An 11,311-nucleotide genomic window follows, 5' to 3' on the forward strand; every position below is an offset into this window, starting at 1 on the left:
ATTAATTAATTGAAGAAATTATCCTCTTTCATTACTCCTCACGTCTCTCTTTCTCTCTCTCTATCTCTCTTTCTCTCTCTCTCTCTATCTATCTATCTCTCTCTTTCTTTCTCTCTCTCTCTCTTTCTTTCTCTTTCTTTCTCTCTCTCTCTCTCTCCCTCAATGTGTCGTGTTCTTCACCAATATTCTCCATCTTCGCCGACTACCTCCCTCCTCCCTCCAACAACCACCCTACCTCTGTCAACAACCATTTCTCTCTCTCTCTCTCTCTCTCTCTCTCTCTCTCTCTCTCTCTTTCTCTCTCTCCCCCTCAATGTATTGTGTTCTTCACCAATATTCTCCATCTTCGCCAACCACCTCCCTCCTCCCTCCAACAACCACCCTACCTCTGTCAACAACCACCACCTTCATTAAAGATTCTCTGATGATTGATAGATTGAACAATGCGGTGGTTGTGTCATTCTTCTTTCTCGAAGTTTTGTGCCCTAATAAATCATCCAGAGCTCTGATCGCTCCGGACCTCCCGATTCTCCTTCGCCTCTGAGCTTCCGGTCTCGAAGACGTGATTCAGAAGTTTAATCACGCTGGCATCGACAATAGCGGCTTTGTTGATGTCGATGATTTATAAGTTCAGAAGTGTGGTGATAGAATTTTCGTGGACTTTTTAATCCAGTGAATATAAGAGGACGATTAACAACGTTGTAGCACCACCGTTTACTATCACGATTCGACATGAACAAGAGGTAATTTATTTTCGTGGTCTCTATACGTTTTTCACTTGGTTGACTTATGCTTGTATAATGTCTGGCATTTAGATGTTAGATCTCTAATGTTGAACATCAAATAAGCATTCCATTAAACCATTTCCTTTTTTTGATTCAATTATCTATCTTTAGATGGAAGTAGGATTATAATTATTGATATTTTATTCCAGTGCTAATTTTAAAAAACAGAGTCTGCTTCTAAATTAGCAAACAATGAGGTTGTTCATGATCTCATGACATGGTTTTTGCAACACAATATTCAAAGGAAAATTGCCAGTGGGATGCACTTGAGCAATACATAGTTAGTATCTCCTTTTACTCTTATTTATCCCAACTTTTGTATCATGTTTATTATTGTTTGGCTTATTGATATTAATGCTTTAATTTATGTTATGAATGCAGGAAAAATATAAAAGTTTTCATCCATATTCTTGATGTGCAACGTGTACTGCAAATGGGCAACTTCATGGAGGTGTGTAATTTGGTAACTTGTACATATAAATTACTTAATTTCATGATAATTCTGATATTTAAAGACAACAAATGCAGGATGGTGTATGGGTTTCTTCTTCATATTATGGAATTGAAAATGCTGATCCACTTAAAGATTTTATTGAGCATCTAGTTCATGACATAAACACAAATAACATGGAAGATGTTCTCTGTTTTTGCAATGTCTTCTATGTTGTGAGGAAACCTAATCAAGACATTTTGTAAGTCTCTTGAAGGGGTATACTCGCAACATAGAAGAGAAGATAAAAACAAATATACACTACACAAATCAACAATGCAAGCAATATATATAAAATCTCTCTCCTTACCTACAAATCAAAATCTCACAAAAGATAAAAACAAATATACACTACACAAATGAAAAAACCCATTTGAAACTCTCGTTGAAGGCGGCATAGAGTTGAGATCTGAAGAGATCTTCTGTTCAGTTTCAATCAAAGACAAACACACGCCTTTGGTGCTGGTTCGATTCGTGGAAGGACAAATCGGAAGCAAAAATCGATTAAGGGTGGTGGCAATCGATCGTAAAGGAAGGAGCACCTTCGTTTCTTGTCTAATTCAAAGAAAGGAGAAGGAGAACGAAATCAGGAAAAAAAACACATAGGCATCAAAGATTTTTGGTCCTGTGTTTGATTTTTTCGAGTAAGGAACGAGAACCTCCGGTGCCCTCACTAGTTCCTAGAGGGAGGAAGAAACGAAAGTGTCAAGGGCTACTGAAGTAGCTCCTGCACTTTCTGTCTCAGAAAGAAATATGAAGGGGAAGGGAGAGACTATACGATGGAAGCAGGGCAACAACAACAATACGGGTGGGTGTTTGGCTGCTATGGAGTCGGCAAAAGAAGAAGAGAAGGTGTGAGGGGGTTGTTGCCCTCTTGTCTGCCGGAAAAACTCCACCTCTGGAGGGGGTTTCTTTGATTGAAATTGAATAGAAAAAATGGAAGAACAAGGGCTGAACTGAACAATGAATTTTGGGGGTGTTTTGTTGCTTTGCTCGACAGAAAAAAGGAAGAAGGAGAGACGAGGGGTTGCTGCTCCTTTGTTACCGGAAAACCACAAGAACACCACCTCTAATGGAGGTGCTTTTGGTTGCCTATCGGGGGGAGAGAGAGAGAGATTATATATATATATATATATATATATATATATATATATATATATATATATATATATATATATATATTAAATAATTATATTTAATTTAAAGAAAAAGAGAGAAAACATCATAAATGGTCCCTGTAGTAGTGAAATGACGAAAATGTCATTCAGTTAACAGACAAAACTTAACGGAGTTAGTAGTATGGACCAATCGTCAAAAGTTTTGAAACCATAGGAACCATCTATGACGTTTGAGGATTAAACTTCAGATTATGTGAAACCACATTGACCATTTATGATGTTTTTTCTTGAATTAATATGCATTTAAAGACAAAATATATTTTCTTTAACATATTTAAAATTACATAATATTTAGCTTTTGAACAATATATTTATATAAAAAGATTTATATATAAAATGATATGTATTAATTTCTTTTCTAATATTTTTGTTATATATATAAAAAAACATCACATCACTCATACAGGATCGATGTTAAATGGATAGGGAGGGGCTGAATATTGGGAGCCATATAAAAATAAAAATACACCAAAAATCAATACAAGATATGGCCTAATATCATTATGTTTTAAATAATTATCAACAATATTTGCACATAGTTGTAAACTTGTATTTTAGATCACTTTATATTCCAAAAAAAAAAAAGTAAAAGTAAATAAATAAATTGTAATGTTTTTTGCAAGAATGTTTACATATTATGAAAAAGCAATATTCTCATTTTATTGAAGTTATGTTATTTTGTTGCTTAAATTGAATTAAATGTTTGCGATGATAGATCATAAACTCGCAAAGAACTATACATCATTTTTGATTAATAGACAAGATTTGTAAAGTTTTTAGCTAGAATGTTTACATATTACGAAAAACCTAATTTGTTAAACTTTGCTCTAATGTACGTGTTAATCCTATTAATTAACTACCAAAACCCTCCGGTATATAAAATAACGAAACACATATTTTGACTGAAAATTAAGAACAAATTTCACCATAAAACTGAGATTTCAAATCGTTTTTTTAAAAAAAAAAAAAGAGGAAAATTTATTTATATGACCAAAAAACTGTCATATAAGTCCTTAATATACGCATTCCGCGGAGGGCTCAAAGTTACCGCTCCACGGTGGAGTTAATGAGTATTTAATGACCGAAGCTACCAACAATCCACAGAGGCCACGTAGCAAAATTTTCATTCCGTGGAGGGAGCGTTGCGGACCTCTACTTACGTGTTTCCACCCCAATTTTAATTACCAAACCTCTATTCCGCGGCAGATTCTTTGGAGTCCGTAGAGCCTATAAAGGACACCCCCGTGGAAAGCATATCTATATCTAGAAATAGATATTTTTAACTAAATTTTAACTCCAAAAGACGTCTAGTGGCAAAATCTAATCCCATATCCTTTCTACTTTTTAAACCCATGCATTTCTAAAGCCAAATTTAAACCTTAAGGTATTCTAAACTCGTCGTACCAAAAAAAATGCATATCATAAACCAATTTCATAGCCATTCTAAACTTTTTTTTTTATTTTAAATAAACCAATAAACAAACTTATCATTGGGTTTTTAACTATTTTATTTAACCATTAAATTTACTACAAATTATTCGATTTTATGAAGAAATGGTTCTACTATGATGATTATTTGATCATTTCCTTAGGAAAAAATAAGAAAAATGAAAATCGTATGATAAACGATTTTTGGAAAATTGAAGAACATTAAAATTCAAGTCATAATATTAGGCACAAAAATAAGTCGCGTGACATTAAGATGTACTTCTTTGAGTAACTATTGTCAATTTATGAATCCAATTAAATCATCATTAGACTAAACTTACATATAATGAAATAAATTCACATTTTTCTTGATATATGCCTCACAAGAAATCATCATCTAACATATAATTTTTTATCATGACAATAAAGAGGTAACCCGAGTTACTCAATAAATAACCCGGTTGTCAATCAAAACTCTTCATCAAAAGAAGATTGCATATTGACGCAATCCTCTAGTTCCTTTGCAGCAAAAAATTCTTCATAAAAATATTCATTTCAGTTACTTATGCATTACATCAAACCCTATCACACAACAAACAAACGGATCCACTTCTATAACTGAAACAATGTACATAAACAAAGTTAAGGAGTTAGTTACTAGTTCTTCCATTCATCCAACTTAAATTCAAAAAACAACAGACTTTCAATTAATAGTAGATTATAGCTTCCTACTTTTATTTCTTTCTATTATAGCATTGTACTTTTCAAAGTATAATGTTGTAACAAAAAGAAATGAAAGTATGATTACATAATACAAAGACTAAAAAGAGAGATATTATTTCTTTTATTTAGCCAAAATTAAAAAACCAAAAAAATAGCAACTTATTTCCATTTGTTAGCAAGAAATAGCAAGTTACTCAAATTTCTTTCAATTATGCCAAAACCGCCTGCCAGGAAGTGGTTTCCCCTTTTCAACAACATAAATAGAGGAACATCATGAGTCTTAAGCAAATAGTAGTAATAGGGAACCAAAATGTTGGCACAATTTACTACCTCATATGGACTATAATTGTAATTTTTTTAAAAATGTTCATGGTAGTAATTGAAAAACACTTATTTGGGATGAAAAGGCAATTAACTAGATTTAGATTGGAACAAAGGTTATAAAATGAGTTTTAAGTGGAAGATCCCATGTACACCCAACTCTCTAAGTTACACCGACCCTGAAAAAATAAAAAATAAAATCCATTAATAGCTGAAAATTAAAAGTGAGAACCAATAAGTTAGCAGCAGTTAAAAAAGGTTTCTTTAAGCACTTCTTGTGGGATAAAATACATGCAGTGCATTACTAATATCACTGATTTTGGCAAAATTATGCATATTTCTTCAAGACTCATCTTAATATCGACCATGGTTAGTTTTTTCTGTTGCTACATAAGTGATTTACCAAAATAAGAAGAATGACACAAACAAAAGGAATGCGTAAAATAGAAAAAATAGACAAAATAGAAAGAAACTAAGGTTGCGTTTAGTTACGGAAAAACAATTTTCATTTTCCGTTTTTTGTTTTCCCTTTTCAATTTTCGTTTTCCGTTTTCATTTTTCATTGAAAAATTTAGAAAACGCGTTTAGTTAAACTTATTCATTTTTCATTGTTAGTTTTAAAAAATTAGAAAACGTGTTTAGATGTGTATTTTTCTATCGGTTTTCATTTTTAGAAAACAATAGTGGTGGTAGGGTGTGGGTGGGGGCGGTGACGGTAGCGGGTCGGCAGCGGTGGTGGTGATGACAGGCGATGGTGGTGGCGGCGGCAATTGTGTCATTGGTGATGATGGCGGCGGCAATGGTGGTGGTGGTGCTAGTGACGGGTTAGTGGTGGTGGTGGTGGTGATGGTGATGGTAGGTCAGTGATTGTCGTGGTGTTGTTGGGTTGGTAGGGGTGCGAGTGTGTGTTTGTATGTGTATGTGTTTTTTTGTGGGGGTAGATGTAGGTTTGTGTATGTGTGGGGGTGTGTGTCTGTGAGAGTGGGCGTAGGTGTGGGTTTGTGTGTGTGTGGGTGTGTGTTTGTGGGGGTGTGGGTGGGTATGTGTGTGAGTGTGTTTGTATGTATGTGTGGGGGTGCGTTGGTGGATATGTATGTATGTGTGTGTGTTTGTGGGTGGGTGTGTGTGTGGGTGGGTATGTATGTGTATGTGTGTGTGTTTGTGGGTGGATGTGTATGTGTGGGTGAGTATGTATGTGTATGTGTGTGTGTGTGTGTTTGTGGGTGGATGTGTGTGTGGGTGGGTATGTATGTGTGTGTGTGTGGGTGGAGGGTGTTAAGGTGGGGGTAGGTAGAGGTGGATGGAGTGGAGTGGGTGTGTGTTTATATTTTAGAAAAATTTTGGAATTAGAAAAATGTGGAAAACAATGATTATCAATTTTCCAAAAATTTCCAATTTCTTTGTAATTTTAGAAAAAGGAAAATTTTCATTTTCCGTGAAAATTTTAGAAAAATAGGGGAACTAAACACGTTTTCAAAATTTTCATTTTTCTTGGAAAATTTTTCCGAAAAACGGCCCATTTTTCCGCTACTAAACGCACCCTAAAGTTCTTTAAATTACCTTCTACAAATGACCGAGAACCATAGAAAATTAGGCCAGAAATGACACCTGTGGTTAGATATTCAAAGCCACACAAGATTATGAACGAAATTATGGTAAAACAATAAGGTTTTCGACCATGTAGGACCCACAACACCAGTTGATGTGAAACCATAGAAATCTAGGTGAAAAATGATACCTCGGGTTAGATATTTGAGGTCACTACATATTCTGAATGAAACCAAGGTAAATGGTGAGATTTTTCGCTATTTAAACCCTAAACATCATATAAATCTAGGTCAAAATTAGTACCTAAGGTTAGAGATTCAAAAATAGAAATCAGGGTCAAATTATTAGAGAACAGGGGCATGTGTTAGAGGTTGTTGGTTGTTAAGGAGAGATGGCGATAGTAAACAATGGTAAGATGAATCGAGATGGTGGAGAGGTAATCAAGAAGATTTGGCAAGGACTTCATAGGTTATACTATAGAAGGCGTAAACTTTTATTAAAAGAAAAACTAAAGAAGGTTGAACAAAACTTATGACACTAAATGATAAAATCATTAGATCGAACAAAGCTTGAGAACCACAGCACAAAAAGATATTAAATCAAAACCTTTACTTATAAACCCACCTCCTTATTTAAGTCATTTGTTGTTGCAACAAAAACTCAACATCGAAAGATTAACTAAAGATAAAAGATCGAGTTGGAGAGCATATGGAGGAGAAAGACCTGAGGATGGCGATGGAGGGATGCCTTTCTCATCTATCTCGAGATCTAGAGGACGATGAAAGAGGGGCAACATCTTTTACCGGAGAATTTAGGGTTTCTCCATCCTTGAGTAGAGAGAGAGAGACAGAGAGACACACCTTTTTGGGTTCCACCCGATTTCAAAAACTTTTGAATTACCCGCTTGGATGGTGTTATGGTAAGGGTGGGGCTGGTAAAAGAAGTTGTATAGACTAAACTCTCCATTCTCATTGGTTGAGAGCATTTCACATGGATCACCAATAGTTAAATCCTCACCGTCCAATATAGATTTGCTGGTCCAGATTTCCTTTCCTTGAATTTTAAGACAATTGTCTTATGATGTAAATGGCTCACATTTATAAACACTTTATAAGATTATATATATATATATATATATATATATATATATATATATATATATATATATATATATACTAGTCGTATGCCCGCGCAAAGCAGCGGCTGCGAATAGCTTCATTCGACAATTAGTTTCTTTTGAAGATTAATTCTATTCGGAAACATATTTTATTTCAAGAAACAAAAATCATTTCTTTTTCAAATAGCATTAAAATAGCGGCTGCGAGTCTAGACGTTCTCACCAACTCTCTAGGATTCCCTTTCTACACGTCGAGTACTCCCCCTGACTCGACGAGTTTCACCTGGCAGAAATCGCGGGGCCACCCCGACTCAACTCGCCGAGTCTCAAGAACGACTCGGCGAGTCCCAGCTCGACTCAGTCCACTTGACAACCCTCTCTAACTCGCCCTGACTCACTGAGTCAACCCATGACTCGACTGGACCACTCACTGGCCGGTCCAAGGCAATCTTCAAGCTACTCGCCGAGTCTGCTCATCGGACTCGGCGAGTCCATGCCATGCAATCACTCAAACTTGCTTCTAAGGTCAGATCTACTCCAACAATTCATAGATCTGGCCTTCCTAGACTGATTCACCACGTAAAGCCCCAGACTTGGTGCATAAACAACCTTTATATGACCATATATGAAGAATTATCAACAAATCTCACTACTCAAGGTCATAACCTCCATTGTTCTCTATAAAGCTTGATGAATGAGGCTCTCTGGACCTCTATGGATCCAGATCCGAAGTCTCATCACTAGCAAGGGACTATTTGGCCATCCAATCAACTCAACAAGGTCACAAGAAACCCTAAAATCAATTATACTTCACAAAACAAGAGATGAGCCGAAATCATACCTTTAGATTGAAGGGCTAAGTTTCAAATCCACCGAATAGCAGTCTCCTTTGCCTTCTCTTGGCTAGAACCTCCCTCTTCTTTGCTAAACAACACACAAATGTCAAGAAATGCTTCCTTTCTCTCTCAAATCGCTAAAGCACTCTAGGGTTTCTCTCTATGGACTGTTGGGTGCAAATGACGGCCATAAGGCCCCTTTAAATAGGTCCCAAACCCGAGAAATTAGGGTTTCATTAAACAGCATGGACTCGCCGAGTCCATATCCTGGACTCGCCAAGTCCAGACGAATCCCGCGTCCAGAATCGCGACCCTACTCGGCGAGTCTGAGCTCCAACTCGCCGAGTCCCCTCTCAAAACACCAAAAAAAATCAAAACAATAAAATACCTGGAAATCTGGGCTGTTACAACTCTCCCCCACTAGAACTAGACTTCGCCCTCGAAGTCTCGCTCTGAAAATAGCTCCGGATGCTGCTCCCGCATCTCGCGCTCCGGCTCCCAGGTCATCTCTGGTCCCTTCCGGTGTTGCCACTGAACCAACACCAAAGGTACCTCCTTGTTCCTCAGAACCTTGATCTTCCGATCTCTGATGGCTACTGGTCTCTCGGCATAATTCAGGCTCGCATCCACCTGAATATCCTCTAATGGAACTACTGCCGACTCATCGGCAATACATTTCCTCAATTGCGACACATGAAAAGTGTCGTGGATTTGCCCCAACTCTGATGGCAATTCCAAATGATAGGCTACCCGGCCTACCCTTGCAATCACGCGAAATGGCCCAATATACCGGGGCCCCAACTTGCCCCTCTTCCTGAATCGAATCACTCCTTTCCAAGGAGAGACCTTCAGGAGAACGAAGTCGCCGACCTGAAACTCAAGCTCGGACCGGCGTCTGTCTGCGTAACTCTTCTGTCGGCTCTGGGCGGTCAATAACCTCTGTCTGACCTGCTGAATCTGCTCTGTCGTCTGAAGCACGATCTCTGTACTGCCCATCACTCTCTGCCCAACCTCTCCCCAGCAAATGGGGGTCCGACACCTCCTACCATACAACAGCTCAAAGGGTGGCATACCAATGCTCGAATGATTGTTGTTGTTGTAGGAAAACTCTGCCAAGGGTAAATACGCATCCCAGCTACCCCCGAAATCCAACACACATGCTCGAAGCATGTCCTCAAGCGTCTGAATCGTCCGCTCACTCTGACCGTCTGTCTGGGGATGATATGCGGTACTAAAATGCAATCTAGTACCCAACTCCTCATGAAATTTCTTCCAGAATCTGGAAGTGAAGCGCACATCACGGTCTGAAACAATCGAGATCGGCACCCCATGCCGAGATACCACTTCTCTCACATATAACTCTGCCAACTTCTCTGCTAAAGAACTCTCACTGATGGCAAGGATGTGAGCGCTCTTCGTCAACCTATCCACAATCACCCAAATTGCATCAACTCCTCTTGCAGTCCTCGACAATTTGGTGATGAAATCCATATTGATCTGTTCCCACTTCCATTCGGGAACCTCCAATGGCTGCAACTTGCCATGCGGTCTCTGGTGCTCGGCCTTAACTCTACGGCAGGTCAAGCACCTCTCAACGAACCATGCGACGTCCCTCTTCATACAGGGCCACCAATACTCTTTCCTCAAATCCAAATACATCTTCGTAGCCCCCGGATGGATCGAAAATTTCGACCGATGAGCCTCCTCCATCAAGGAAGTGCACGTACCACCCACAAACGGTACCCAAATCCGACCCTGAAAAGTCATAAGCCCTCGACCATCCGTAATGAACTCTGAAACCAAACCAACGATCCATTCCCTCTTCTGCATCTCCGGCTGCACAGCCTTGGCCTGTGCCCCACGAATGGCATCCAATACCGGAGCTATCACGGTCAATCTCAAACATACATTTTGCAATAGAGTGCTATCCGCCCTGCGGCTCAACGCATCGGCCACCACATTGGCCTTGCCCGGGTGGTACAAGATCTCACAATCATAATCCTTGACCACATCTAACCACCTCCTCTGACGCATATTTAGATTGGGATGATCCATCAAGTACTTCAAGCTCTTATGGTCCGTGTATATCGTACACCGAACCCCATATAAGTAGTGACGCCAAATCTTGAGGGCGAACACTACTGCCCCCAACTCTAGATCATGCGTGGGATATCTCGTCTCATGAGGCTTCAGCTGCCTCGATGCATATGCTATCACATGACCCCTCTGCATCAACACCGCACCCAACCCCAAAATCGATGCATCACAATATACTACAAAACCCTCCATCCCTTCCGGGAGAGCTAATACCAGGGCTTCGCACAGCCTCTGGCGAAGTGTCTCAAAGGAGGTCTGCTGCTCGGGACCCCATGAGAAAGCGACACCCTTCCGGGTCAATCTGGTGAGCGGCACTGCGATCTTGGAGAAATCCTTGATAAATCTCCGATAATACCCTGCTAATCCAAGGAAACTCCTGATCTCAGAGGGTGACTTTGGCACCTCCCAACTCATCACCGCCTCAACCTTGGCCGGATCGACCAGAATCCCTTCCTGGTTAACGAGATGTCCTAGGAACTGGACCTCCCGTAACCAGAAATCACACTTGGAGAACTTTGCATAAAGCTTCTCCGATCTTAGTACCCCAAGGACCTCCCTCAAATGCTCCTCATGCTGCTCTCTAGATCTCGAATACACCAGAATATCATCGATAAATACAATCACCGACCAATCCAACATCGGCCTGCATACCCTGTTCATGAGATCCATGAACACCGCCGGGGCATTGGTGAGCCCAAAAGGCATCACCACAAACTCATAATGCCCATATCGCGTCCTGAATGCTGTCTTCTGGACGTCCTCATCCCGCACTCTCACCTGATGATATC

This window comes from Lactuca sativa, chromosome 2, assembly GCF_002870075.4.
Source record: "Lactuca sativa cultivar Salinas chromosome 2, Lsat_Salinas_v11, whole genome shotgun sequence".
Lineage (NCBI taxonomy): Eukaryota > Viridiplantae > Streptophyta > Magnoliopsida > Asterales > Asteraceae > Lactuca > Lactuca sativa.